Source organism: Ochotona princeps, chromosome 1, assembly GCF_030435755.1.
Source record: "Ochotona princeps isolate mOchPri1 chromosome 1, mOchPri1.hap1, whole genome shotgun sequence".
NCBI classification, from domain to species: Eukaryota; Metazoa; Chordata; class Mammalia; order Lagomorpha; family Ochotonidae; genus Ochotona; species Ochotona princeps.
The window spans coordinates 60,081,149-60,094,798 of record NC_080832.1 but is presented as its reverse complement, the minus strand read 5'-3'; the positions used below and the strand labels follow the sequence as shown (position 1 = coordinate 60,094,798).

At 40.0% G+C, this 13,650-nt stretch overlaps 1 protein-coding gene across 1 annotated transcript in view; it reads right to left on the bottom strand.

Annotated features, from left to right (window-relative positions):
* Positions 1-10,384, bottom strand: part of ASCC3 (activating signal cointegrator 1 complex subunit 3) — a 312,984-nt gene extending 302,600 nt beyond the window's left edge. The window contains exon 1 of the mRNA XM_058660479.1: positions 10,120-10,384. The gene's annotated coding sequence lies outside the window, so the exon portion shown is untranslated. The remainder of the gene's footprint in view (positions 1-10,119) is intronic.
* Between the last annotated feature and the right edge of the window lie 3,266 nt (positions 10,385-13,650).

Below are 13,650 nucleotides of genomic sequence, written 5' to 3'. Positions count from 1 at the left end.
GACAGGACACAAACCAGTGCCAATATGGGAAGCCAGTATCACAGGTAGCAGCTTTTCTTGTTACAGCATTTCTGTCCCCAAGATCATCATTTTAATGAGGCTCCTAGCAAACAGAACAGCACTGGAGCATATCTGATATTTCGGCTATATGAATCAAAGGAAGAGAAACAGAGAAAAAGGAGATAATTATAACAAGGTGACTGGAGAACAGTAAAGGAAAGATTTAGATTAGTTACATAAGGAGAGAATTCCCAGGGAAAGAGAGAAGAAACTGGTGCTATAGCCTTAATAACATTTTGAGACCTGGGTCCAGCGATTTGGCTCTAATGCCAGCATCCCATCTGGGTACCAGCTGGAGTCAAGGCTGCTCCACTTCTCATCCAGCTCCTTGTTTATGTGCCTGGGAAAGCAGCACAGACCATTCCAGGTTCTTGAGCCACTGCATCCACATGGGAGATTAGGAAGAAACTTTAGGCTCCTGGCTTCAACCTGGCCCTTCCCTGACCACAGCATTCATTAGGGAAGTAAATTAATGGACAGAAAAATCTCCGCTATTTTTTTCTCTCCCTGTAACTCTGACTTGGAAATAAGTAACAATTAAAAAAAAAAAAAAGCCAACATCCTCCCAGCTTCAATATTACAAAAAAAAAAAAAGACATCTAAAACTAGTCTATAGTTAAACAGCCCAATTACATTTATTATTAGTAGAGTCCTTATCAATGTAATACTCCTGGGAGATTATCCTGGTTTAAGATTTCTTTTATAACAAAAACATAATCAACAGATTTTCTTTTTCCAGCAGGTTCCCTAAAGAATGCCACATAAGATAAACCATCTTTAAAACAACTCTCAACTAAAAAACTAAAAACATTCCGGAAACATCTAGAGATATATATTGCGCTGTCAACTGGAAGCAAATCAGACACCAACAAGAGTTACATGAGAATCAGTATTTCCAGCAGTACACATATGATACAGCAGGTTAAAGACACATTTAGAAACTAACTTTCTTTGACATGGTATTTATTTCAGAGTCACAAAAAGGTGAGATTCACTCCTCAAATGCCCACAATATAGCCAGGGGTTGTCACGAACCAGAAACTCAATCCTCGTCTCCTACAGAAGTACAGGAATGCAAATAGTTGAGCTATCATCAATGCCTGCTAGTGTCCACATTAGCAAAAAATATGAGGCAGGAACCAAAGCTGGGTACAAAAATCAATTATTCCAACATTAGACCAAATGCTTAACCCCGCTTTTACTCTTAAATCACCATGTATTTTTACTCTTAGTTATCAAGGAATGTCAATCTATTAAGAAATCACTGGGGCCCGGTGTAAGGAGTTATTCGAATATCCCTCCCTGGACCAGGCGCCATTTCTTCTTCCTCACAGCTCATGAAGTTGCCAGTCCAGCCATCCACCAATTAGATATAACCTGGCATTCCACCTGAGAATCCCACCCCCAATCTTCCAGTCCCTTTCCCCAACTCCGCCCACTCACCAATCATCCCTAGGCATTCACCTGCAGGCACCAGTCCCCTGGGGGCCTGCCCTCAAGCCCTCCCAATCCCCGCCCCCCATACCTTGCAGGCCTACCTGCATAAAAAGGCCCCAGGTGCTTCCTTCCCCCCTTCTTTCCTGATCTTCACCACCTCTACCCTGTTCCTGCCCGGTTGGAATAAACTTCCTAAACTACCTCGTTGCTTCTGGTGTTTTCAGCTCATGGTAAAGCACCAGGTTGCGGGAATTAGCTGCGCGTAATAATATCATAATATCCTATGAACTAGAACTCTCCCATTGTTTTTTAAATAACTAACAATTACCACCTAACAAGTGCGCCTTCTATCAGAACGCATTCTTTAGGCGTAACTACTTCTCAACAGTTTCCAATCATGTTAGAAAACGCAGTCGGAGCATGGAACTGCTATGATTTCAACATCCTCCTGGATATTGGGGCCATCTAGGGAGTGAACCAGAAGATTGAATCCCTGTCTCTTCTTCCAGTCTCACTCTGCCTTACATATAAAAAAACAAAACTTTTTTAAAACAAAGAGATACGTATAAACATGCTTGAGAATCATATACACCAGCTTCAAAGCAGACTGGGAAAGGGAAGCGAGAAAATTAAAAAAAAATTGTTCAGATTTTTAATAGAAAATAATCTGACACATAATAATCCGACACTTGCTACAGCTGTCTGACATTTTTTCTAAATTTTTTCATATTTTGGAAATATTTCATGATCGAGCTTAACTAAATACAGAGGCTAGTAACAAAGGTAATGTTTGTAAAAGCACCAAACTATCTGTAATGTACAAATTCTGAAAACACTATCAGAACATTCTCAGGCTTTTGAGAGACTATGAACTTAGATTATCTGGACACTCTTTTACTATTCCCACCTTTAACAGGCTAAGATTCCACTTTACATAACAAACCCTGACATTTCCTACCCAGAGTCCATTCTCCAATCTCTCTAGCATAAGAAAGCAGATTTAGTAGCTAAATGCATTTACTTCCTTCTTTTAACAACCTGCCACTGAATGCCTAAATGTAGCTTAAGAATTTTTGCTAAGCTTGTTTCTTCTTCAAGGGCCTGCATCCCAAGTTCTTTACTTTGTCCTTGATGTCAGTAAATTTGCAAGGCCGAGTTCATACTCTTAAAATATCTAGGCACAGCAACATCACTTTCCTGATATTCTCTGCTGTTCATGATCATAGTTATGGATAACGACACTGTCCAAACAATATTTTCAAGAGGTACAAACTCTATTATTAAGTAGCTTTGCTTTCATATAGTCAGACTCAGCAATATATAAAGTTCTCCTCTTAGAGTTGCCAGACATAACAAATACAAGATGCAGAGTTAAATTAGAATTTTGGGTAAACAAACAATCTTACACTATAACCACATTTCTGAAAGTATGATATATACTTGAATGGGATACACTTATACTAATGAATTACTTGTTATTTACTACAAGTTCATAATAAGCTACAAATCCTGTATTTTACTTGGCAACTCTACTCTGAATACTTCAAAAATATCTATCGTCCTTCACTATAATGACTGTTTTCTTAAGCCTAAGGCGGTCATCCAAAAAAGTCTCCAGATTTATGAAACAGCAACTTTTAAAAGTTCCAGTGGAAAAAAATGAACAACAACAAAAAAACCTAACACCGAGTAAATAATGTCAGAATTAAAATGAGAGACAGGCATTTGGGAGACCTTCAAGCTACACTGGAGACCCCATATTTGACTTTGGGCTCCATTGCCATTCAGCTTCCTGTTACTGAGCACACAGAGAGGTAGCACATGATGGCTCAAATATTGGAGTCTCTGCCACCCACTGGGTAGACTCAGATTGAGTTCTTGTCTCCTAGCTTCAGCTTGTTCCCCAGCCCTAGCTGTTGCAGATATTGGGAAGTGATCCAGTGGATGGCAGATACTTCCCTCCAGCCAGTCCCATGTCTTTGTCTCTCTCTTCTTTTCAACTAAGTAAATAAACACTACAAATAAATAAATAAATAGATGAAAAAGTTAAACTGGACAGCAGATTAAAGTTGTGTTTTACAGCTTCACGTCTAGCCTTCCTGTTTTAACACTTAGTACTAAAAATCTATTTTCCATATATATAAACAATCATAATGTTTTCAAAGTCTAAGCAACACTGTGGCCTTTACCCAATCAATATCCTCCAAAGGTTTCCCATACCCCAGTAAACTTCAACAGTCCCAAATAATTTAGCTTCCTAGGTTTCAATTTGATCTATAGTACCCCTTGCTTGTTCTGGACCATCTACACTGGCCTCCTGTCATAAGCATACCATACAGGTTCAATGTTCCCCAAAATGTCACACTGATAGAGTTTCTTCAACTCCTTCTGGTCTTTACTCAAGCATTTCCCAATCAGAGACCCGCCCCAACCACCTATCTGAAACAACACAATACTCCTAATCGTTCTCTTACACTAATCTACTTTCCTTCACAACACTTGACACATGACAAGATTTCTGCTTCTGTTGTCAGTTTCTTGACCTCATACCACCTAAAACAATGCCCAGAGCAAGCTTCCCAATAAATATTTTACAATGCACAACAAATGGCAGGAAGGAGAGAGGGAAGAAAGTTGTCACAAAGAATATGGTATTACCAAGCTTGGATTCCTATTATACTTTACTTCTTATTCAAGACCTCAAAAATATTCTTCATAGAAACGCCTTACTTCATTTATTTCAGTCTTAACAAAGAAGGCATTTTACAAGCTACTACCTTTGCCTAAATACAGAAAAGCTTTCATGTCCTTAACAAAATCTAATCGTGTTATTTTCATGCCTTTCTTCCAAAGAACTCAAAATTAAATATGTAGAAACTTAATTTTAAAATTAATATGTAGGGCACCTCTAGTAGTGCAGTGGGGTAAAACCACCATTTATGATTCCCTCATCCAAGAAGTTTTGGGTTTCTAGCTTCGGCCTGGCCCAATCCTGGCTGTTAAGCACATAAGTGGAGAGAAGATCTATCTCTGACATTTTGCATTTCAAGTAGATGAAAATAAACAATTTAAAAAACAACCAAACATTAATAATTAGTTAAACGCTTTCTAAATCTCAAAGCAGAAAAGGTAAGGATATGCCTTATTAGTTACTGGAAACCCTAGGACAAGAGTAGGCTCAGAAACAAAATCATAATAGATAAGCATAGCCACAATTGTCACTAATTTAACCAATATTTCTTAGCTATCATTTATTCTAATTAGCTACAGGCTACAGACTCTGAGGTAGATAATGACAAGCACCTCGGCTTATTTTCCCATTGTCTAAAGGAAAAGAGAAGCCAACTAAACAAACTAAGTCAACATAGAGACTCCTATAAAGAGCTGTACTAAAAAGTTGTCAGAAACTATAGCAGGCAAATCCAGCCTAGCCAGAAAGGAAGTCACAAGTTTCTTAAATTAATATTTCAAAGATGAAGAGCTCATCAGACAGAAGGTTGCATGTACCAGAAGCCTGGTGACAACAAGTGACATTTCAAGAACAGCAAAGATGACTGCAATGTAGCAGTCAAGGAATGATGTGGTCAGAGGAGCTGGAGAGACTGGCAGGAGTCAGGTCATGAAGGGTTTTGCTAACAGTTAAGTCTGGAAATGACCTAATCCCAAAACATTTCTTCAAAATATGTCTGACTTGACTTTGGTAAGTACTACTACCACTGAAGTGAAAGGAATGACTGCAAGAAGGCAGAGCTGAAGGCAGAGAGAGATTACAAAATTACGTAGTGATCCAAATAAAGATGAAGTGACAACGAGTTCCGAAAGTAAAGTAATGACAATGATTCAGAGAAAAATGGACATATCCAAATGAGTATTTAAATCACATCTACCTGACTTATTTTCTGTGTCTGCTGTGGGGGGCGATGGGGAAACTGACCTGCACATTACAGGTAACGCTGATGGCACAGCGTACAGAGCTAACACAGAGAGGCTTGTTTTGTTCAGATGACGAGTAAGTGAGACCAGAGAGATAATAAGTTCAATCACAAACCTGTTGAACTTGGGATGGCTGTATAACATTCAAGTTGAAGTTCTTAGAATTGCACCTCAGCTGTCAAATGAAGGAAAAAACTCATGTACAGAGTAGGTAGGAGAAACACAAGCTTTTAAAAAACAAACAAGAGAAAAAGGTCTTCAAAGCAAATTTTAAACATCTAGAGGCTAAGGAGACCAGGAAAAAAAAAGTTTCTGTGATGTCTTTATAACTATGAGGACAGAAAATTTTGAGAAAGAGGTGGCAGTAAATCATATTAAATGTTACTGAACTAGAAAGAAAGATTAAGTAGGAATAATTGAACTGAAAGATTTTTCACACAGTTTTGCCTCTAGCCCTGCATTCTAATTCCACCCCTTACATTCACTAGTATACTCACAATGTACTTGCTTCTCTGACACCAAGAAAAAGAAGATGCTATAATGGAAACTCCATGAAATTCTCAGAAAGTCTCATGCAAACTAAACCGTTCCCAAACTCCATCCCACTTGCATATTCTACTAAGGCATCATGCCCTACCCTGGACTGTGGCTCTTGGACTTTCTGGCTTTTCCTCACAGGCAACTCTTTCACAGGTATCACAGTGGGGGCAAGAAGCTAGAATAAAAATTGAGACAAGCAGCCCCACGCAGGTGGTAGCCTGGTGGCCAAAGTCTCACCTTGAGCCAGGATCCCGTACGGGTGCTGGTTCATGTCCCAGCTGCTCCACTTCCCTTCTAGCTCCCTGTTTGTGGCCCAAAGCCTTGGGAATAATCAGCCCAGCTCCGGAAGTTGTGGCAACCTGAGGAATGAACCAGTAGATGGAAGATCTTTCTGTCTCTCCTTCTCTGTAAATCTAATAAAAATAAATAAACTTAAAAAGACATATGCGCAAAACATTATGAATAATGTCCACTGGATTTGCATTTCAGCAACGTTCATCCAGTTTCCTGTTTTTCATAAATATGTGTAAACACAATAGTTCTGAAGAGCTGAAATTAAATTTGCCACTCTTCAAATTTCCTAATAATTTATTTTTTACCATGCCAAATTCACCAAAGTGGCAAAGCCTATACTAAATTATTTCACAAACCCACTTATCTTCACAATAATATCCAGGAGTGCAGAAGTAGTGTTACGAAGTGCTCTTCCCACATTTGTCCTGTTGTGCTTGGCCTGTGCCTAGGATTTCTATAAATATTTGCTGGATGATGTGCATTCAGAGCATTGAACTGTGAACCTGTTCAGAAGTAATTTGTAGGTTTCCCTTACCAGTCCAATTCCCAGAGTCCAAGTCCCAATTCCTAGAAATTGCTAGCAGATTTGCAAAGCTTCCTTCACTGCATCAAGAATGCTCAGGAAGAATGTTTGCTCACCCTCTCTGGTGCCGGAGGTAATACTCTAAAGCAAGTCTCATTTGACAAAACGTAGGCACACTGAAGAGATTTACTGAAATTGTTTTTTGTAAACTGAGTATCACCCTCATATTTATTTCTTCATAAAAACCATTTACAGTAGAATCTTATGGTTAAGTTCCTTAAATAAACATAAAATTGCATTTATTTCTATTTATGCATGAGGGGAGAATTTAGCACTTTTCTAAAATGTTATTTCTAATTAGCATGATGGATATCATATTCATTTTCAAGAACAGTAAAGTGATTTTTCCAAAATGGTAAGCTGTCTTGCCAACAAGTAAGGATTTCCTGTCTTGGAATAGCATGAGTTTTTCCTTCCCAAATTTATACGCCATGTTTATGAGTGATCCACAACTGAATAAAGTCCTAGCCAGTCACTTAATTTATGATCCAACAAACATTTGAACTTACTGGAAAAAATTTCTCATTGCTTTCCTGACTATTGCATAAATCAAGGGTAAATTGTCCTTTTGAAGTCAAATTTAATAATGTAACCTAAAATAAGGAAGTTCCTGAATTCAAAGGTTTAAAGTAGAAGTTTTAAAACAGTGTAAATTGACAGTACTGAAATTACTGGAGAATGTGTTAAAAATATGCTTACAGAAACAATCCCCCCAAATTTTGATTTGATAGATAGGTAATCTTTGGTTTAGCCATGGAATAACCAGGTAGGAACAACTTCTTTAAAATAAATATTCAATTATCAATCATTTTGTTATGAGAGTACTTAGTACTCACTATAAATTTCTTACCAGAATTTTTAATTATATAATTACTCAAATACTAGCCTAATTTTTCATGGCCAGATAAACTTTTTTTAAAAAAAATGTTTATTTTTATTAGACAGGCAGATATACAGAGAGGAGGAGAGACAGAGAGAAAGATCTTCCATCAGCCGCAACAGATGGAGCTGAGCCAATCAGAAGCCAGGAGCTTCTTCCGGTGCAGGGTTCCAAAGTTTTCAGACATCTTTGACTGCTTTCCCAGGCCACAAGCAGGGAGTTGGATGGGTAGCAGGGGCTGCCAGGATTCGAACAAGCACCCATATGGGATCCTGGTGTGTTCAAGGTGAGGACTTAAACTGCTACGCTATTGCGCCGGGCCCCCATATAAACTTTTGATAATAAATGTATTTCCTAAAATGTCACTTTAAAAAGTGAATCACAAAAATAAAGGCAGACCAGTCAAACCTTATCAAAATTAGATAAATAGCACACATAGGTAAATATTCTAAAACAACAACAGGAACAGGCAGAATGACATTGTCAAAAATAAAATGAAATAAAGAAGATTGTATCCAGATGCCACTTTCTGTTCAATGGGAGGATAATCAGCTAACTTTCTGGGGCATCAGTTTTTTAAATCCATAAAATGAGAAGAGTTTACAAAATTATTTTTAAATGAAAGATTTAGTTAAGCAGAATACTGGAATATAAACTAGACGTCATGAACGCTCAATCAGTTACAGCCAGTATCGGGAAAACAACTACCTGTTAAAACCTCACAGCAAATCAACTAGACAAACGAAACTCAACAATAGATTTCTCAGACTCATTTGCTCAGCTATGTTGAAGACCAAGGATTTAAATCAGGTGGTGCATGTTTAATGACTATATAAACTGGGACTGCCTGTTGCATCTTAGGTTTCATGAGGTAAAAGTTACAAGAAGATCCAGTCCTTATGTGGAATAACTTTATATTATAATGGAGGAAACAGACACAATGTCCGGGATCTGATGGCTGCTAAAAACATATTAACCCTCCTCTCGAGTAAGCATATAGAATTTTTACTTTCCAGAAATGTTTGTGTTTACTGAATTTTCATATTCAGGTAAACTTCTTCTCAAATTTGAAAGTCATGCCACATTTTGTATGAAAAAGGCTTATGACAACTACTCCCAAATGAGCTACTACCAGGAGATAAATTTACTTCTTAGCACCATACATGTTCCTACATGTTCCTATATAAATATACTTTGTATATAGAACTCTTAGTAATTACAAATCGTTAAAACATAGCAACTAATCAAATCAAAGTAGTTAGGAACACAGGTTCCAACTGTGAGCTTGACTGCTACACCAACTTTACAAAAAAGAAATTCTCTACTGGCAAACTACAGAGTTTATGAGCACATTATTTTTTCCATCAAAAACTATACCAAGTATGGTGTTCAAGCAAAATGATCTGCTTCTATTTTACCGCCAGCTAGTTACACAGATATTTACAAACTCTAATTAAGGCGGGGGGAGAGTGTTGCTTTGGTCAACTAAAGATGCATGGCATGAAAGGGAACCCTAGCCATGATTCTCTTACAAGACTGCCGCTAACTGCAGGTGTTGGAACACACAGACTATACACATTCAAGAAAACATGAATGACAGCAGAGCTCAAGAAACCTAACCCATGAGAAATGAACTCACTCAAATAAGGTAATTCGGCTACACTTCACTGCATGCACCAGTTGTAAGTATAATCATCATTTAAAAACAGCAGACACAACACGGACTGCAGCAGGTTCAAAAGGCCTGAATTTTCAACTTTTGAGAAGTCAAAAATCAGAAAAAGTTATTGCAATCTATGAAACAAGAAATCTGATATACAGGTTATTCAACATGAAAGAACAACACGGCCACTTGTTTGAATTGCACATGTGGATAGCAACTACATGAAAATATTGCATTGCATGAATATGTTAACTTACGATAATAAGTCTACCTAAAACAACTGGCCGTTCACATTCTCTTTATCCAAAATGACATTCTAGACACCTCGACTGCTGAATTCACACTCTACCGTGCTCAACTCTTCTCAGTGTGGAGGGAAAAACAAAACAAAGCAACAAAAAAAACTACAGGCAGTCAATTTTCTCTCCGAAACCGAGTCACCATGGTTTTGTAAAAGAGTAAAGAAATACAGGCAAACAAATGACCCACGAACAGAAAAGTCACTCCAAGCGGCCAGCCCGTGCAGCCTACCACCTGGACTGTACGTGGCTCCGGCTCAGTTTCAGCCCCACCTCCACCGGCAAACTCGCGGAGGGGAAGGCGCGGCGGGTGATGTGCGCTTCCCGGGACCCCGAGAGCTATGACAGCTCGGGGGGCTCGGACGGCGCCGCTGCCGCCTCCCCCTGTCCGCCCCGGCCGCGGGGCCCGTCTCCACTCCGACCTCCTCACCTCTCGGCCCGTTCAGGCGCAGCGCATCCCTGCCGCTCCACGCCCGCTTCCGCGCCTCCCTCCCTTTCGGTTTTTGACTTCCAACACCGGTGAAGGGGCCGGCGACTGCAGCGGACAGCCGCACGCCGCGCGAAAGGGGTCGCGTCCAGCCCGGGGCCCCGAGCGCCAACGCCGCAATCCTGCCAGGCAGCCCGAGAGACGCGCCGTCGGGGCCGGGAGGGACGAGGCGGGGCCTAACCGGCGCCGGTCTCCACGTCACCCGCCCGCCGCGCCGCGACGTCGGCACGTCGTCTCTCCGCTACCCCGCCCCGCCGCGTGCGCGCGCCGCCGGCTTCCACCCTGCCTCCCTCCCGGCCGCGCGCCGAGGCGGGGCGGGCGCGGAGCTACGTGCTTCGCGCTGGCTTCCTCAGAGTCTTTTCCCGCGAATTCTTCTGTCAGCCCGGTCCTTGACGTCGTTGTAGGAGTACGTGGCAGAGTTTCTGTTGAAGAAGAGGAACAGTATAACTGAGCAACACGGTAATTGCACTCTTCATCAGTAAAGGTGCCCCGCTGACTGGTAGACTCCTGAACCCCATCTCATGTGAAGTTTTAGGAGCTCGCCAGGTAGTTCCAAAGTTAGCTCTGCCAGTTGGCGCTTAGGTGGGATAACACTAGCTGAAAACAAAATGCCTGCAAGGTTACCCTAGCTCCATTGGAAATGAAAAAAAAAAAAAAAAAAAAAAAAACTAGCCCAAAGAAGTGTGTAAGGTGCTTTTCTCGAGTTTTCGATGCACGCCAATGACGCGTGCATCCCAGCTTCTCACAGTGTGTGTGGATACCTGGCGCTGTACAGTTAGCCATAACCTTCGCTGGCCAGCCACAGCTGAAGGGCCACGTTCACCTCTACATTGAGCTCTTTAAAAACACCTCAGTCCAATTAGAACTATTTCACAGAAAAGCAAAATGATGAACTTTAAAACTTGAGAAATGAAGGAAGGGTGATGAAACATAGAATTCAACCAGAGGAAATAGCTCTGGACTACGTCCAAATAGGGAAAGACCCGTAGTGTAAAGCAAGTTTGTCTCAGGTGACACAAACTTCAAGGAAACAGATTTCAGGTGCTGAAAGAAAGGTCCTCTCGGAACACTGAGGCAAGCAGTTGCCTGTCTTTAACATATGCGAATACCTGTAAGTGCATTTAACTTCAAGCCAATTCTGAATGCTCAGTTAGTAGGTACTTCATACAGGGGAGCCTCCAATCAGGAAGAGAATTAGTTGTTGGTTCTGTTAAAGTTGTTTCTAGCCTGGACATGCAGATTACCTAATAAGACAAATGGCATTAAAAATAAATACTGCAAGGAGGCCACATGATAGTGAGAAACTAAAAATAAGTGCCATGATGTCGCATGACACACTGTCTCCTTCACAGTTCCAGAGTCTTAATGGAGAAGAAAGAAATTGGAAATAGTCCTGTGTGACACATGCTAGCCAAATGTGTATGTGGGTTTGAAATGTGGCTTGTGCAAGTTGATACAAGCAAACAGTGCACAATGTGTCACATTTCAAATAGAGGATAAACAAATATAAGTATCTTTAGTCTTACATTGACAAGAGAGTAAAGTAGTATTTGCATATATTAGTTTTTAAAATATTAAAACATGTAGTACATACATATAAATTACACCTATTTTTATTATTTTTAGTTAACTATTAGGAAATTTAAATTACATAGGAAAAGTATCTGGTGCTTTTGACCGTCATGGTGTAGCAGAACATACACTGTCTTTGTCCTCTTTGCAGTCAAATACGGATTTTCTTCTTCACTGACTCATATTTAAGTCCTACAATAACATTTTCTTCAAGAAAGTTCTTGATTTTCTTTTTCATTTCTTCAGCAACACATTGGTCAGTAGCTTGTTATTTAACTTCATGGCATTATAAATGAACTCCCAATGAAACTGTTCAGTGTACTTTGACAGTAGGATGCTAGACTCTCTGCTGTTGTCCATACCTGCACTGTCAGAATGCACATGAATAGCAGAATAATGGACTTATGACGGTTTATGAAGGACTATGCTATTGTATTAATATAGAGGAAATTAGTGAGGGAAGAGAGGGATTTGAGGTGGGGGATAAGGGAAATCCCAGAGCCTATGAAGCTGTATCATAAAATAATTTAAAAATGAGAAAATATGGCTTTTCCAAATGTTAAAGAAAAGATGGTCTATAAAAGATGACTCCTAATGCAGAGAAAAAATACCATCCTGCAAGTGTGTCTCAGAAAAGCTAGGAAACAAGACTGTTGAAACATTCTATGATAGTGAGTAAACTCTTTGTCTGTAATCAACGATTCTTTTAAAGAAGAAAAAAAATTATATATTTGAAAGGTGACAAAGAAGGGGAGAAACAGAGAGAAAGAGAAAGGGATCTGCTGTTCATTGGCTCAGTCCCCAAATGACTACAAGATCGAGTTCTGGGCCGGGCCAAAGCCAGGAGCCTAAAACTACATCTGGGCCTCCCAGTAGGGTAGCAGGGGCTCTTCTTCCACCTTTTCAGACACTTTAGCAGGAAGCTGGATTAAATGTGGAGCAACTAGGACAAAAAAAAATGTCACGCTCATACATATACGATATTTGCACCATAGTCATTATCTTATCCCAGTGGATCACAAAGCAGACCCCCTGGAAGATTCTTAATAGAAGGTAATAACAAAGTTAATATACATAGTTTATAACAAAATTCAGTTTTGAATTTAAGAAATTCAGTAATATGAGCAATCAGTGTTTGGCAGTTACAAAAGAGTATCTTAGAAATACTTGGTAAGGTGGATTAAAATTAATGAATGGCTGGGAAACGAATTAAACTCATTACTTTTAAAAAAAATTTTTAAAGGTAACTAGGGAATTGAGGTAAATAAATTCTACGTCTAAAGTGGAATTCATAGGATGCTAAATGTAGAAAGGTTTGACTTAGAATATTTTTCAGTAGAGCAACATCAATTAGTAGAAATTATATTTTGAGGGCCTGGTGGCTTGGCCTAGCGGCTAAAGTCCTCGCCTTGAATGCCCCGGGATCCCATATGGGCGCCGGTTCTAATCCCAGCAGCTCCACTTTCCATCCAGCTCCCTGCTTGTGGCCTGGGAAAGCAGTTGAGGACGGCCCAATGATTTGGGACCCTGCACCCGCGTGGGAGACCCAGCAGAGGTTCCTAGTTCCCGGCTTTGGATCGGCACAGCACCGGCCGTTGCGGCTCATGTGGGGAGTGAATCATCAGACGGAAGATCTTCCTCTCTGTCTCTCCTCCTCTCTGTATATCTGACTTGGTAATAAAAATAAATAAATCTTTAAAAGAAATTATATTTTGAATTTTGTACCCTTCCTAGGATAACAATATGTAGTATGGTAAGTTTTCAAGATGCTGGTGGTGACAGTGAGTTGTAGCTCCCAGCTATGTGACCATAAAGGAAAATATCAGTCCTCTACAGTGTTCCACGTTGCTAAGTTATAATGTTTGATAAGTTAGTCTATCGAATGCATTTTTGTCGTACGAT